Consider the following 18,106-nt stretch of genomic DNA (forward strand, 5'->3'; position numbering starts at 1 on the left):
GGTAAAAATTCTTGTTACAAAACATAGAAAGGTCCTTTAAGCAAAAAGGGAGTTTATTCTGCTGTGTAACAGAAAAAACCCAGGGATAGAGTTGGTTTCAAATTTTGCTTGACCAAGGGCTCAAGGAAAGACCACAAGGATTTTTTTTTCTCTCTCTGTCCGTCAGTGCAGTTTTCTGCTGTGTTGGCTTTATTTTCAGAAAAATTATCTGTGTGTTTGACAATAACAATATGTCTATAAAAGGTCCATCTTGGATAGTTGGTGTATTAGGATTCTCCAGAGAAACGATTCATACACATATGAATTGGCTCACAAGACAAGAGGCAGGTAAGTCTCAAGATCTGCAGGGTGCATTAGCAAGCTGGAGCACCAGGAGAACTGATGGCTTCATTCCCATCCACAGGCCAGCAGGCTTGAGACTCAGGAAGAGCTGGCATTTCAGTTTGAGTCTGAAGGCAGGAGCAAAGCTGATATCCCAGTTCAAAGGGGCAGAAAGGATTCTCTCTTACTAGAGGAGGGTCAACCTTTCTGTTCAACTGAGACCTTTAACTGATTGGATGAGGCCCACCCACCTTAAGGAGAGCAATCTGATTTACTCAGTCCACCAATTCAATGTTAATCTCATCCAGAATTAATCTCACTGACACACCCAGATAATGTTTGACCAAATACCTGGGCATCCCTTATACCAATCAAGTTGATACATAAAATTAACCATTACAGTTGGCTTTCCTAAAAGCATCTAGAATTGTCTCATTTGGTCTGATTCATTCAGTTTTGGTACTGTGTCCATCCTTGACTTATGTTTGAAGCCAGGGAGTGTAATGTACTGTTTCTCTAAGCCTAGATCACAAGATACACCCTGGCTGTGGGGCTGGTGTCAGCAATACAAGAGCAGGCAAAAAGGCTGAGAGTACAGAGAGGTGGTTTTCTAAAGACCAAAGCAGAATACATCTAACACAGAAAATTAGGTGATTGTTGGAGCAAAACAAGGAAAAAAAATGTCCATTTGTTGGGATATAATTGAAAAAGTAATGATTGTGAGTTATTTTTCAGCACTCTAAAAATCAAAAGTATTGAATTACCCTCTGTGGCCTCTGGAATGGTGATTTGTAAGTGGTGACCATAAAATAATAGGACTGGCTTGTTAACAGACATAAAAGAATATATATATATTCAAAAGAGAATAGCATTTCAAGGTCATTACCTTGGCGATTTATACACATAATGATAACAACTACCACTAATTGAATGTCTGCGCTTCAGGAATTTTAGGGATGTAGCTAAACAACATTACTTTAAATGCTGCCCACCAAGTTCTTCTTAAAATCATCCTCTCTGGGCATAACAAGAATGACCTTGGGAGTGAGAAGCAAAGGTAACACACTGATTTTCAAAAGAAATAAAACAAACTTTGGTGGTTGGGAGTAGGGAAGGAGATTTGAGGAAAACGTTGAGAGAGGGAGTAATGTTAGTAGGAAAGCTGGCTGGGAACAGGAAATAGCCCACAACATTTCTAATATTTATTTTTAAATCTGTTAATACTCTGTCAGTGTCTACTAGGCATAAATGCCTTGGATGATTTGGAAAAATCAGAGGAAAAAGATTGTGCTCTGAGGTGGCACATTTAGAAAAAAGAGAAAGATACAGGAGGCAGAATGTGAAAGAGATCAAAGATTTAGCAGAAACAAGAGTTTAGAAGGAGAGAGGACCATAGAGTTTAAGCCCCAATGTGACTCGAAGCATCTTGGGGACTGGAGTTTCCAGAGATCACAGCATGAAAAGGAAAGGATGATCTCAACTGACATTTGGATTAGAAATATATCATTGCTAATTGTCCCAACAATACCATACTGTATTAATATTCACATTCACAAATGAGAAAACGTGGATTCTGAGAGATCAAGTGACTTACCATACATAGGTCCCACAGCTTATGAACTGGCACAGCTAGAATTTAATTCCAGGTTTGATTCTAATTTTCCTTAGGTGCTGCACTACTTGCTCTTATTTCATCTTTGTTCACAACTTTTTTTGTGTGCTCACCATTTAGATTTGACTTGAGTTATTTGATATTTGTAACAAGGTATATAATTGACACTGAACTGAAACACGTACATTTGCATGGTCAGTACATTCTTTTCCTGAAGGAGGATAAATACAGAACGCCAACTAAAATCTAATGGTCAGGAGTAACATAAGCATCATGGCAGCCTAAGAAGTCCCTCATTTTTGTCTCTTCTCCCTCAACAACAAAAAGTTGTCATCCATCCATGGACAAACGTGCCTTTGAGGGAGCCAGACACTGTGGATCCAGCACTATATGTCAGGGAACCTGGGAGAAGTCTTATCTACCAGCACATCAGGTAATAGGCAGACAGACTTTGGCCCCAGGTGTGGACACTGCAGTGGCCTGTGAGCCAACTGCAGCCTCTATTGGCCATGGTCTGGTAGCCCCTGGAGAACACTGAGTTAGTCACTCACAGATGAGAGAGTCCTTGTGAAAGTCCAGGTTTCCATAGACGAAGTTTCAGGACTCCATTAGAACAACAACAACAACAACAAAATACAAGTTAGGACACATTGGAGTGCATAAGAGGAACAGTTTGACTTTATCTGTATCACCCCTCTCCCAAGGTGGCACAGCTTAGGGCCAAGAAAGTTTGTCCTCAGCTCGAGTCTCTTGCAGCATGCTGCCAAAAGGTTCATTTCTCTTCCACCCCATCCAGAGTACTGAATCATGAGCTACATGACTGAGGGGCAAATAGAGGTGGGGAAAGCAGCATATAGAACTCTCAGAGGATGTTAAAGGGACACAGATACTAACTGTATCGTGGATTCCATGAAGAAGACTACTCATGAGCCACTGGAAATGCCTCATCTGTGGATCGCCTGACTGGCCCATGGGCACCCCTAGTACCCTGCCTCACCCACACACCTCACTTCTCCACCCTGTGGTCAGTCAGAGGAGTGCAAAGAAAAGAAGTGAAAAAGAGAGAAGAAAGTCATATAATCTGTGGTACACCATCAAAAAGACCAATTCACAAATTATCGGTGTTCTGAAGGAGAGGAGAGGGAGAAGGGAGGCAGAGAGCTTATTTAAAGAAATAATGGCTTAGAATTCCCCGCATCTGAGAAGAGATTTGCATATCCAAGTTAACGAAGCTCTTAAGTCACTGAAGTCAACTTAAAGAGATCTTCTTCAAGACACATTATAATAAAACTGACCAAAAAATCAAACACAGAGAGAATCTTAAAAGCAGCAAGAGAAAAAAAGCTTGTAACTTAGAACTCCTCTAAGGCTATCAGTGGATTTCTCAGCAGACACCTTATGGGACAGGAGTGAGTGGAATGATATACTCAAAGTGCTGAAAGAAAAAAAAGTCAACCAAGACTACTTTACCCAGCAAAGCTATCCTTCAGAAACAAAGGAGAGATAAAAGACTTACACAGCCAAAAGCCGAGGGAATTCATCTCCACTAGACCTGCCTTATAAGAAATGTTGAAAGGAGTCCTTCAAGCTGAAATGAAGGGACACTAATTAGTGACATGAAAACATGAACCTATACAACACTGTGGTAAAGGTAGATATATAGGCAAATTCAGAATACCCTAATACTGTAATATGGTGGAGTGTTAACCATTTAACTTTATTATGAGGATGAAAAGACAAGAGTATTAAAAATAACTATAGCTACAATAATTTGTTAATGAATACACAATATAAAAAGAGGTAAATTATGACATCAAAAGCATAAAATTATGGGAGGGTGCAAAAGGGTAGAGTTTTTGTATGTGATTGTGGTTAAGTTGTTATCAATGTAAAGTAGACTATTATCTGTAAGATGTTTTATATATGCCTCATTATAACCACAAGGCAAAAACCTACAGTAGATTCACAAAAGATAAAAGAGAAGGGACTCAAAGCATATCACCATGGAAAATCAATTCACAAAAGAAGTCAGCAAGGTAAAAAGAAAGGAGCAAGGAAACTACAAAACAGCCAGAAAACAATTAATAAGATGGCATTAGTAAGTCCTTACATATTAATAATTACTCTGTTTTTTTGGGGTTTTTTTTTGCCACGCTGCATGGCTTGCGGGATCTTGGTTCCCCAACCAGGGATAGAACCTGGGTCTTCAGCAGTGAAAGCGCAGAGTCCTAACCACTGGACTGCCAGGGAATTCCCTTAATAGTTACTCTTAATGTAAATGGATTTAATTCTCCAATCAAAAGACATAGAGAGGCTAGATGACTATGAAAGGATCCAACTATATACTGACTCCAAAAGACTCACTTCAGCTTTAAGGACACACATAAGCTTAAGGTGAAGGGATGGAAGATAATACATGTAAGTAGAAACCAAAAGAGAGCAGGGGTAACTATACTTATAAGAGGCAAAACAGACTTTAGGCCTGTTATAAATGGTAACAAGAGACAAAGAAGATCATTATATAGTAATGAAGGGGTCAATTTATCAGGAAGACATAACAATTGTAAATATATATACACTCAACTTTGGAGCACCTAAATATATTAAGCAAATACTAACAGGTCTGAAAGCTACAATACTTTGATGAAATTGAAGAAGACACAAACAGATGGAAAGATATCCAGTGTTAATAGATTAATAGAATTAATATTATTGAAATGGCCATACTACATAAAGCCACCTATATGTTCAATTCAATCCTTTATCAAAATTCCAATGGCATTTTTCCACAGAAATAGAACAAACAATCCTAAGGCTAATATGGAACCAAAAAAGACATCAGATAACCAAAGCAATCCTGAAAAAGAAGAAGCTGGAAGCATCACACTTCCTGGTTTTAAATTGTATTACTAAGCTATTTTAGTGAAATATCTGGCAATTTTTTGATTGTAATTGAAGAGACTGACATTAAGCTTTTGATTGCCAAGGCATCCATTTCGAAGACATTCGTCTCGAATAAACACATGGCCAGCCACACAACAAAGTAAATAAATGGCCAGGCTTACCTCATCCATGAAGTTTCCCTTTTAGAAAGCCCTGGGTGACCTAGATAACTGATTACTTGCTTCTCCCTTCCTGTACTTTACTTCTTGCTCTTATGTTTTAAATTCACCAATAAATAGCGAACGCACGAATAAAGGCAGAACCCCAGGTTTGTGCTTTCTCTCCTTCCCTCCAAATCCATGAGTTTGTGGTATGGCCCCAGGTGTGCCAGGTACCCTCCAGGATTGGTGAATAATAACCTTTGCTTTTTCCAAGTTCCCTGATGGTTGTTGCTGCAGTGTGTCTTACTCTTGTGGTTCTTATAATAAGAACCACAAGAGTGGTCCAGCCGCTACATTGTGGGGCTCACCACAAATAGCATGGGCCCAAGTGCCCTCAGGCATTCCTAGCAGATAAAGTCACTGTTGCTAGGCTGAGACTGACACAAAGCAGCTATAGTAGTCAAAACAGTACAGTACTGGCATAAAAACAGACACGTAGACCAATGGAATAGAATCAAGAGCCTGGGAATATTAGCCCTTACACATATAGTCAACCTGTATTTGACAAGGAAGCCAAGAGTAATCAGTGGGGATGGGATAGTCTCTTAAACAAATGGTGTTGGGAAAACTGGACAGCTGCATGGAAGAGAATCAGACTGGGCTACATTCTCACACCATATACAAGATGACTACATTGAAGTGACTAAAATCATATGTACAGATTTGTAAAACTCAGTCACATTACTTTAATACTTTAGACCTTTTTAGTAGGCTTTTTCATTTCTTTATGTACAGCATACTGTGTTCTATTTATGACGGTCTGCAGTAAAAATTGGATTAGTACTTCATTTTAAGATTTATTTATCATAAAATCCTTTTATCAAAATGTACCTTTGTATCAATAGCACCTGTCTTATTTTAATGTAGTATTAAAAGGTATTGTAACTAAAAGGAAACCTTTTCTCAAATCCCCTGTATCATTTTTAAAACAAAGCCTTAAATGTAAGCCATTGACCCGCTCTTGTAAAAATTGCCTTGGGGAATCAGGGTACCTGATTCATAGAATTGACTATAATAGCTTCTCCAATGCCATTGTATCCTGTCAGGCTTACTCTTCTTCAGGGACTTCTCAGAATGCACATGACAGATTCAATTGTTTAAATACGTGCTTAGTGAATTTCTCAGATGCCTTTGTTGGATCAGAGATTGTGTGTACCCTGACATTAAATCCTGTGCAGTATGTTATCAGTCTCCTAAAGAATTTATCATGAAGCTACACAGTATTCAGAGTACTCATGGTCTTCTGTGCCAGTGGGTTCCCAAATCGGGGCATTGAAGAACAATGCTTTACAGAGTCTTTTTGCAGATTCACCTTGTATAGTAAAATAATTTCTTTTGATCTTATTCAACTAAATTAAATGTACTAAATTTAAATTTCTTATTCTTTAACAAAAAGTCTTGAAGAGTTGGCTCCCAGCTCAATGATGCCATCAAGGACCCGAGGTTTTCTGTTCTTTTGATTTACTGTTCTTACCTATTCGTATAGGTCTAGGCGTCACAACCTTACACTCATATTCCAAGCAGTAAGGAAGAGACTTAGGTATAGTATTTTGTCCTTATGAAGCTTTGCCATGTTATTGAGGATTTTATTAGCTTCCCCAGAAACATTCCCTTAAAGTCCATTGGCCAGAAGCTGGCTGGTTTAGACCAATCATAGAGCAGAGGAAGGGTGGTTCTTTTGTAAGAGTATAGACTCTCTCCTGCCTTTAGAACACAAAATCCAGGGCTCTACTAGGAGTGAAGGTGATGATATTTGTTGAACAGACAATGGACATTGTGTGCTTTACAGCTGATGTACGTGTGTGAGGAGGAGGTCAAGGGCAAAACAAGGCTGAAGGAAGATTTGTTGTTAAAGAGTACAGGTAATGTATATCATAGAGGGATAATTTAGAGGCAGTGAGTGGGATTAGAGGGCTGTCTGGGAAAGCTTAACGTTTCTAAGGGCAAAGTAATGTGTCTGTATTAGGCTGTGGTTGTTGGAATCAAGAAAAAGGAAGTCATCATTTCTTCCTGTCATTTTGAGGAAGAGATGATAGCACCTCATGAGGAAATCAATAAAAGGATTAAGAAAAGGTGACCAAAGAGTGAAGGATATCTTCACAGTTCTAATCCAGGGAACTAGAAGACAAAGGCTGTCACTAACAGCCTGTGGTAGTAGAGATGGGGTGCTGAGGGGAAAGGAGTGAACCCAGGTTTAAACTTAGTTCAGTACAGCATCATTTATTGAGGACTTACCATGTGAAAGCACTGTTTCAGACAGATCCTCAGGATATGAGAAAAAGTGTAAATATATATATATATATATATATATATATATATATATATATATATATATATATATATATATATATATATATATATATATATATATATATATATATATATACTTTGCCCATTGGAGAAGGGATTGATGTTTAAGAAATCAATGCATGATGTTTAAGAAAATTTTTAGCGCCCGATTGTGTGCTAAGGAGGGCAGGCTTTACGTGGAGGCAATCTCTGACTACGTGGTCTCTTAATATAGTGGGATTTTAGGGGGTCTGCAAAGGACTTTATAGAAAAGCAAAACAAAATGTTTCTATTCTTAAGGATATATTCCTTGGTGGAACATATCATTTTATACCTGTTTTAAAGTGAAAATACTCTGTAGAGGGGAGACTACTGAAATTTGAAATACCTAACAACTCGGTGTAACTTGGGAGTCAGGGAAGGAGAGGGAGAATTGGAAAGAGCTTGAACAGGAGGAGGTAATGAGAATTTTCCAGCCTTGCTGAGGGCTGCCCTGTACTTGGGGCCCATTATGCCCTCTTGTATCTCATTTATGTGCTTCAGCTATCTAAATTCAGCAAAGTCACCAAATAATTTGAGTTTTCCACTATATGATATGGATCCAGCTCAGGGAGAAGGTGTTTGGACATTTTAATAGGAAAAAAAATCATGATGAGAACAGGTATTTTTAAAGACAGAGGGAAAAAAATTAAACCCTGACATTGTAATCAGATTTGGCTAAATGAGACTGGGACCTCAGGATAAAACTAGAGACAAGCCTGGGATAAAATCAGAAACAGCATTTTTTTTATTGGTGTGATAAATTTGGTAAACAGCTTCTCTGCATCATTGTGGAGAAAATCTACACTAAAAGAAATCTGGTTTGATTTTAGACATTTTTTAGAAGGTTGTTTAATTTAATTAATGAGAAATCATAGGTTAATTGCCTTCAGCTTTAATGTGAGGGCATTATGCATGCAGGCATATTTTATTTATATCTCGACTGTTTGATGTACACAATCAATTCAAAAAGGCATAATGAAGATGTGTTCTGTCCTGCGTGGAATAATAATTAGGGGCTCTAGTACAGAATATTTTTTATTAATTGTGCTGCTCAGTAAACATGTTTGACATAATACTGAGAAATGCATTTGTCAAATTTTACCAATATTTTTCTCTATTCTTTTGCTTTCTCTAGATTTTTTCAGACTTTTTTCCCATACTGACCCTGTTTTCCTAAGCTAGGAATCCTCACCCTTCACCCCCAAGAAGCCCTAACAGTTTGATTTAGAGACTTAGGACCACCTGCTAAGTTTGTTGCATTTTGAAATTCAGGAAATCTTATTGGACATCTGGCTGCTGTTTCAACAAAGGTCACCTATGTCGTTAGGGAAATGGGAATCTGATTTTTTTCATAGATAAGTAGGGACCACATCAGTCTATAATGCAGTAATATTAGTGAAATCTCTATGGTCTTTTGATTGCTGTATACTTTGCTAGACATTTTTACATGTGATCTCTAGATCCTTAGACAGTGTTGTTTTCTTTACTAAGGATTTGGGCATGATATCTGAAGTCTATTCTCCCTATGACATACAAACATGGATTGCTCTTTGTCCAAGGTACAAACTATGTTTCCAGAATTTGTTAACCAAATTTTACCTCATAACTATTTTTCCATGCTTAGGGCATCAGTCAATTTCACAGAACATTTTCCACAGTTTGGGGAAATGATGTGAACTCTTGAATGTTCTTTCAAACTCCTAGTGCATATTTATTGAAAAAAATTGTATTTACATCTTTTTTTTTTTGGCAATAAGCATGTCTAAAAGTTTCTAGAATGTTTTTCCTTGAAAATCTGTATAACCAGGAGCAAATTTCAAGGGCTTGGGATACGCAGCAAAAACTGTGCATGTTTTGGCTCCTCTTGTTGCTTTGGCACTTGCCTCTTCTGACAACCATTTTTCACTTTTTTACCAACCCCCAACTCCATCACCTCAGTCAAGTCTTTCCCCGTCCCTGATTTTTCCACATTTCTCTTCTCCAAGCTTTCCAGAAGGGCATCTCAGCAGGAATAGTATGTCTTGGTTAAGCCAATTGCTTCTAATTGCCATATGATGCAGAACTTTCTTCTGAGCCACCAATGCCCAGGGATGATTCTTTGGTCTCAAGTAAGTCATACATGTGAGATTTATAGAGAACCATATTGTTTTAAAAATCAAATGCAAATTTTACAGCTCTTTCTCCTAATGTCCAGTTCAAATAGAGCTGAGGTGAAAGTGACTATAGTAATAACATTCAAATGTTGTCACCATCTGGTGCCTGTTTGGTGGCCTATGTTACATGAGCAGGTGGTCCTTGTGTATCTTTGAGTGGCCAGCTGTCCACGTCATACAAGCCACTGTCACATTAGTGTTAATTGGCATCTTGGTTGTAATGATCTGTGGAGAAGCCAAAGCTTGAATAGACCTCAGTATATTATTCCTCTTTGTCTTAAGAACTCTGGGTCAAGGCTGGCAAACATTTCTCTCTCTGTCCTCTTTTCCTTATTTCTTATATGAAAGTCTAAAAGGTCCAGAATAAGTGATCTTATTCAATTTACAGAAAACCCAATACACATATTCTTAACCTATTTATTCTTAGCTGAGGTGAGAGATCCACAAAGAAATCTTCAAAGAAACTTCATGGAATTTAGAAAGGGTCTGTTGCCTGTTTTGATTGCTTTGGAGATGATTTATCAATCCCCAACTTTAAATATTAGGATTTTAGAAATAAAAGTAGCTCTTCCTTTTTAGGTGTAATTTTTGTGGGGAGTCTGATCTATGGGTGGTGGCTACCAAGAGAACCTAACTGGAAAAGAGAACCATAGAAAATTGCTGATATTATGCCCTACAGATTGTCAGTTTTGTATGGTTTAACTTAGTACTTCTGCTTTTCAGTCTTCAAAGTTTCCAGGAAATACCTATTTCCTTAAGTGAAATATCCTCTATCATAAATTCTTGGCCACAGGACTGGTATTTAAAATAAGCTTACCCGGCCCGCCTTGAGTGATGACATCTCCAGGGCATTAGGCTGGTCACAGGATACTATTAATACGTCTTCTAAAATGATCATGCCTTCTGAGCTCAAGTTACTTGAAAAGAATAAAGAGTTTTACTTGCATGAATTTTAGTTAGAATGATAGGCGCTATTTAAAGTCATATACACACACAAATGTTGACTTTTAGAGTCAACTTACAGAAGCAAGCATGAATCTTTTTATCTTATTCCCATCACACAGAGACAAAGAAAACATACCCCAAGAAGTTAAATAATGTTCCAGATGCAGTGGGAAATTTTGTGTTTCATAGTCAATAAGTTGGCTTCAAGTGTTTGCATCAGAATGACCGACAAGCAGCTCTTCACGTCTCATCTTTGTTCACTAAGCCTTGTGTGGGTGCCCCAGCCCTCATTTCTGTTTCCTTCAGATTTCTCTAAGTGCCACACAGTCCTTTGTGCCACATAATGTAGCTCTTGATTCTTCACTGTTTGGAATTTTTTTGTTGTTTCATATTAACATTCATGTTTCTGTAAGATCGCTTGGAGTGAGGTATTAGTATTTTAAGTGTTCTGATTCCTCCAAGAATGTCGTACTGTGCCAGATAAATAGGAGGAACGTATAAATGCTAAACATTTAGTAAATGTTCACTAAGCAAATAGAAAAGATAGGACAGTGAGCTCTGTAAACAAATTAAATTTTCGAGGTCAGATTTAAAAAATTAAAATGAATAAAATAAGACATTTGCACATCGAATGTCTTCAAGATATTGATGTCTGTATAAAAAGGCTAGGATTTGGAATAAATTGAACCAGTATAAGAAAAGTAAAAGTTAGACTGTCTGTCTTTTATGCATTCCATTAATTCTGAGGATTTCATACTTCTGAATCAGAACTAACTGCATTAACAAGTTATGTATGCTGAGTTAGTCATATTACTCAAGTCCTGTTCTTTTTCCTCTGCAGAATATTTGTCACACCGATATTTAAATGGAATCAGAGCTGTACATAATCATGACACAATACTTTGTCAAAAAGAGAAAAAAGTTAATCAAGTTGGTGAATCATCATAGCTCTCCTTCCCTACTGCATCTTACAGGCTCAGAAGAAGTAGACTCTGAAAAAATTGGTCATTATTAAGGAAGCAGAGTCAGAGCACCTTAGTAAAATATAGTAAAATGTTAGTCATTTGTCCATGTATAATATTTTACTCCTTTGACAATTAAGCACTCTTTATTATATAAAAAAGGTTCTATTTAGTGTCTGTCAAATAATTCTGGAAAGAAAAATAAAGTACAGTATTTCAGTATGAAACAGAATAAATCACAAGTGGCATGAGTTAAATAACTAAATTAAAATCAAGTTCCAAATTGTCTTATCTGAATCATCAAGTTAGGGATCTTCTCAAAAAGGCATATTGCTATCCTGGAGGCAGGAAAAAAAAAAAGAGCATAGAATATGGTATTTTGACTTTTTCTATTAGTCCTTTCCCTCAAAAAAGTCCTTGGTAGGCTGAAGAGTGTCTCATTGTAGTTGCTGGAAAAATCTCTTGGCCAGAAGATTTTCCTTTAGTCAGAAGACCTGCTAAGATGGTAGGGATTCAACCCAGGACAACAAGAGGGGAAGTTTAGGAAGAGAATTGTGTTACAAGCCTAGACTGGTGCAGATTGCAGCAGAAAATGGCAGGCTCTGGGAAGGAAGAGACGGTGGACAAATATGACGTGATATTACAGAGGAAAAATGAAAATATTAGGAAAAAATCATGAGGTCTTAAAATTATGAAAAAGTTAAATAATGGGAGGAAATAAGAAACCAGTTAGGACCACTAGGAAAAATGAAAAGCTGCTCAAGAAATAAAATATAATTATATTATGATGTTGGCTCTACAGCAAATGATAGTTTTATTCATAATTAAGTAAACCCTGCATTAAATTTCAATGTGTAGGATAACCCTTTTAGGGTAAAATATGGACTACATATTTATGATTGAAAACGGAATGTAAATATGATCACCCTGGAGATGTAAAATGTAGATGCCAGTGTTTGGAGGGCCAGAGATGGAGAGACAGCTAAAAGGAAGGATGGAGGCAGGAATATTTTCATAAGACAGAGGGAGGGGTCAAGAGACACTGTATCAGTTGATAGAGTACAAAGTAAAGACGGAACCATCTTACTTACAGTTATGAACGTAACAGCTGGAAAGCCTAAAAAAATAGTGATAGAAGCATTTTAGGTGGATGATAGGAGGAGGCAGGGAGCAATGGAAGGTAAGCCAAATCCTAATTCATCATAGCAGGGAGTGATGATTAATGCGTACAGTTCCTGAATTTATAAATAGGTGTGGAAACACACTGTTTGTCAGCATGGATGTAATCATAGGAAGAAAATATTAAAAATGGTTTCCCCTGTGGATCCATCCTAGATGGATAGGTGGTGGATAGGGTACCATTTCTTTTCATTATATCCTTCTTTATAAAGTGATTTAAAATTTTCATATTTATATAACTCTAACGAGTATCTTTCAAAAAGCTCTTGGAAAAATACAAAACTCTCATTCACAACCGTTGTACACTTATTTCCTTCTGTGTGTAGATTGAAGGTATTCCAAATTGGTCAGGGTCAGTTCAGCACCATGGAAAAGCTTTCTGTAGGTTTAGACCTGCATGATTTCTCCTTCCTTTCCATTCAACTTCAAGAGGTCATCAGTTTCAGGCGGGGAACTTTAAAAAATTATTCAGTGATAAATATTGTATTTATATGACTCAAATTCAAGAGGCATAAAGGGAAATATAATCAAGTTCACACACTATTCATGTTTCCCATGTACTCAGTGTTAAACCTGTTATTCTTCCAGAACCTTTCAGAGTTATTTTACTCACATCAGAGCGAATAAACATACAGGCGTGCATATACATATAAATTTCTGAAAACCTATTGGATTGCAAATTTTTAGATAACTTGAGCTTATAATCCATTATTTTAGAAGGAAAAAGTAATATATTCCCAGGCAATTAGAAACCTCAATTTATTTCTCCAATTCTTGTATATTAATTGAGCAAGGATGTCTGCATCATAAAACACCAAGCACTTAAATATTTAACACTTACTGAACTCATTAATGAGTATGTTCACCTGCAGTACACAATAACAAAGTTTGCTACTCAAAATATGGTCCAAGGACCAGCATCATTGCCATCACCTGGGAACTTGTTAGCTTTGTCGAATCTCAGACCCAAACCCAGTCAATCAGAACCTGCATTTTGCTGAGATCTCCTCTCTCCATCTGCTTTATCACTTCAAACTTTTCTTCTTATGTGTGGACACTTCTGTATCTCTTTGGCTCACCTATTTTCTCCTTCTCTACTTTTAGGAGATATTTTTTTACTTCAGGTGGGGGAAGATAATGACAATAAAGCAGAACTTGATTAGACAGCATCAGCCGAGACTCCATTCTATCTGGAGTACACCTGAGACATGATTGCCACCCCCTCTGATCTTGCCTGGAATCGTGCATAATGTTTGTGGGTGCTTGCGTATGGATTCATTATAGCAGCTTTTCAATGTAGATAGGGAATGCTGAATAAAACAGTTTGGCAGTTGTTGTAGTGACTCTTCAGAGACTGAAAGATCAGATAGCAAGGAAAAGCAGCGTTCCCCTCCCTCTGCTTTAAAAAAAATCAAACAGTACAACAGTATACAGACTGTGCTGCGTTTTTATTTGTTTCCTTAGATGTCATTATGTGTTGGTACCTAAAGAAACTTCATTGATCTTCTTTTATGGCAGCCAGGTACTCCATTGTGTGGTTAAGCCATAATTTAATAAAACAGACCCTTTTTTGATGGACATTTGGGTTAATTTCAATATTTTACTATTACAAACAATGTTGCAGTAACAGTTTTATACATACATCTTGTCATATGCCTGAAAGTGTGCCTATAGAGGAGAAGAGAGTGGCTAGGCCACATGACATCAACTGCTGTTGCTCGCTTGTTCTCCACAGATGTTTAATTTACACTCCACTTGAGAGAGCAAAGTGGTTCGCCATGCCTTGTTCAATAACAGTGTCATCAAACTTTGGGATTTTTACCATTCTTAACTATGAAAAGATATTTCAGTGTAGTTTTAATTTACTCTTTTGTTATCATGAAAAATAGAAATAATATGTTCATATGTTTATGAGCCATTTGCTATTCTTATCCTGTGAATTATGTATTCTAATCTTTTGCTCATTTTTCTACTGGGTTGTTGGGCTTTTTCTTATTGATTTGTTAGAATCCTTTACATTAGAAAGACCAAATTTTTAAAAGTCATATAAGTTAAACTTTTTTTTCCAGTTTATCTTTTGATTTTCTTATGGTCTGTCTATCTCTCTCAACAGTTTTTATAACAACATTTAAGATATGTTATAATGCTGAATTAACCAATCTTTTCTTTCATAGTTTCTAGCTATTCCCATTCTGAAATGGTAAAAGAATTCTCACATAGTTTCTTGCTTGTTACTTTGTGGTTTTATTTATTTATTTTTTAGTTTGGGATCCAGTGACTTCAGCCTGTTTCAATGTGAGGTGTGGACCTAACTTAATTTTTTCCCCTCAGAGCCTCTCAGTTATCCCAATTCTAGTTCTTGAATGAATGAAGAACTTTTCAATAATACAGATTCCCAGAAGCCACACTCAGATATTGTTATTATATAGTAAATTTTGGTGGGACACCAAAAGAAAGTCCCAGGTCATTTGTATGTGCAGCCATATTTGTAAATCATAGCAAGAAGGCTCAGTCTGGAGGTGAAGGTGAGAGAATTTTGTTTTTCTTAATGAATGTTTTCCATATGGTTGGCTGGAAGCCTACTCCTTATTTGGAAGAAGCAGCTGTTTTCCAGAAGTGGCTTGGTGATATATTTGCCTGAATATGTTTCTATTGATAAGACACAATATCAGGAAATTTATATACTGACGAATCTCCTCTCAAATGATTCCTTGAGCTTCACATGGGTGATATGGGTAGCTTTATTTTTTCATCTAAATTATTTAAGCATATTATTTTGCGAGTTGAATAGTATTTTTGTCCTTTGAAAACAGAAGTGCCCTACTTTTAGGGAGGAACCTAGCTTACTGGACTCTTCTTTCCTAGTCAGTTGGAAAAGGTTTAGACCTATGAGATCACACCTGAGTTCAACTCTGCATACATTAAATGAGTAGCCCCTGTGGCATCTGAATTATCTTGTTCTGTCCCTTAGTCTCACTGGCAACAAGAGGAAGTTCAGGTATTGCCTGAGTTAGGACCAGTTGCTGGGTGGTTGGAGTAGGAGGTCTGAGAATGTCCTGAAGACTCACTAACACACGGGCAGCTTTGCCACGAGGTGCTAACCTTCATCCTTGGACACTTAGCCTTTAGACTGGGTAGCACAATAAACGAATGTTGATGGAAAGTCGGGATTTCTGTACTTGCTTTCTAGCAGGAGTTCTAGCTGAGTATTAACACGACCAGTTAGCATCAGGTTAATTCTGAACGCAGCTGAATATGCTTGGGAAGCATTCAAAACTACTGATGCTTGGACTGCATCTGTGGACTCACACCACTCAAACTCAGACATCTGTTCTCAAGTCCACGGTTTCTCCTTTTCTCTGTATTCTAAGCTCCTTTAGAAGAGCAGAATGGGACAAAAGAAAGCGTGGGTATGAGGATGATGAGGGAAAAGGTCTGGTTGTTGGAAACCAAAGTAGTTCCAGAGGCTTGGGGTTCCAAGAGGTGGAAGAAGGGTGCTAAATGGGGCAGGGAAAGAATGTTGAAGATAAACCTCAGCTTTAAGTACTTTTTCCCTCTCTCTAGAAGGGCAAGTAGAACATGCTACATCATACGTGATGGAGATCATTGCTTCTTCACTGGGGGACAAAGCATAGGCCATATTTCAGAGGAAAGTGCTGATATTCTCTGTGCTTTCTTTCCTTTACATGGTGTGCTTCCTCACGACCTTGATCTTTCTCCACATATAGCTCTATAAATACTGAGAAGCTTTTTAATGCCATAGTTCCAAGGACGTGTTTAGGTTTTCTGCAGGACCCGATGCCTCTCATTTTCTTAAAGAAAAATAATGAAATTTTGCTAATTCATAATTCACAGGCTAGAATATTTGCTAAGATTTTGGATGCTATAAACACGGGCTTATCTTGGCTTTCCAGCTTATATGTATAAGGAAGTCTCCAAAGCGTTTTGCAAACAGTACTTGGGCCTAAGAAACAGTTTAAATCGTGTCATTCATGGCAGGTCATTGCCTTGTCCTGAGGATAAACCTGATGTGTGCTGAGTAAACAGTTGTATCACACGATTTTTAAGCCTTTAACGAGACTGAAGTGCTTTCTGATTTTAAAAGTTGGCTACTCTTTAGACCTGCATTTCATTACAGACCCACTCTGAGGAGCATAATCAGAGTTGAGGTTGATGTAGAACGTCTGGGCTAAGCTCTTAGCCCCGCTTGGTGCAGAGCTGGGGAAGCTGTTGCTGAGATCCCAAGCAGGTTCCTTAGACCATGCTTCAGTCAGGGAGCAACTGACTTTGAACCAGGATATGGCTGGACGGGTCTCTCTCCCCGTCATCTCCTTTACTACGGTGCAGCTGAGCCACCCCCCAGTTCCTTCCCTCCTGTATCTGTTCCCTCGGGTGTCAGAGGCAGTACCATGGGGCCTTGGCCGTGCCCATCTACCACAGCCGGTGTGTGGGGGGTTTTTCTTCTTGTTGTCCTGTTACCAGTTCCATACCATTAGTTTACCATAACAATGGCGAGACCCTACCAGCCTTCTGAAATGCTGGAAATGGATGGGTCGCACCATCAGGGACAGATCAAAACTGCATGGGTGTGGCATTGTCCACGTGGCTCCAAGGCTAATGCCATTTATGGAGCTGGCAAAATGCAGCCACTTAACAGAATCGTGTGTTAAATAATAGAGTAACAAACATGAAAGGAAATGCATTTGGAAAAGAAAACAGAGTCACGTGTGAGATAATGTTTATGATTCCTCTTTTATAATCTCCTCTCCTATTCATTTGATCCCTTTTTGTGGTTAGTATATACATTTCCTCCGTTCGCTTATAAAATATGAGGGCAAGGATTTCCTTTTTTTTCCCCTTGTAATTTTATTTTATTTTTTAACATCTTTATTGGAGTATAATTGCTTTACAATGGTGTGTTAGTTTCTGCTTTATAACAAAGTGAATCAGTTATACATATACATATAGGATTTCCTTTTTAATTTTTGTATCTCCATCCCCTAACATGCAGCCCGACAGACAAAAAGTTCAAGAATAAGTGAAAGGCTGGGCTGGCTTCTATGGCTTCTATGGTTCTATTAAAAACTTCTATATTTTGAATTCTGAAGGCTGAACGTCGGGCACGGCCATTAGTTAGAAGCTCCTTCACACTCCCTGTCGGACGGCTGAGAAAGTTCACAAAGGGTCCAGCCTGGAGAAGCTACTCAATCAATGTGAAATATTCACATTTCCACCATTTCTTGGGTCCGTTCCATGTGCAGGCATTTGACCCAGGTACCTCATATACATTGCTTCATTTAGTCATGGCAACAGCCTTAGGAAGCAGGTCTTCTTCTCCCTGAGACCCAAAGAAAAATAATCTGAAAGTCATGTAATTGTTGAGAGGCAGCGCCAGAATTCACACGCAGGAACCTGGAGTTTGAAAGGAGAATTCATTGGTATTTCTTGGTATTACTCGTACATTCATGAGTTTTTAAGAGTAGCCAAAGGCTTTTTTCC

This window comes from Hyperoodon ampullatus (genome assembly GCF_949752795.1).
Source record: "Hyperoodon ampullatus genome assembly, chromosome: 17".
NCBI classification, from domain to species: Eukaryota; Metazoa; Chordata; class Mammalia; order Artiodactyla; family Ziphiidae; genus Hyperoodon; species Hyperoodon ampullatus.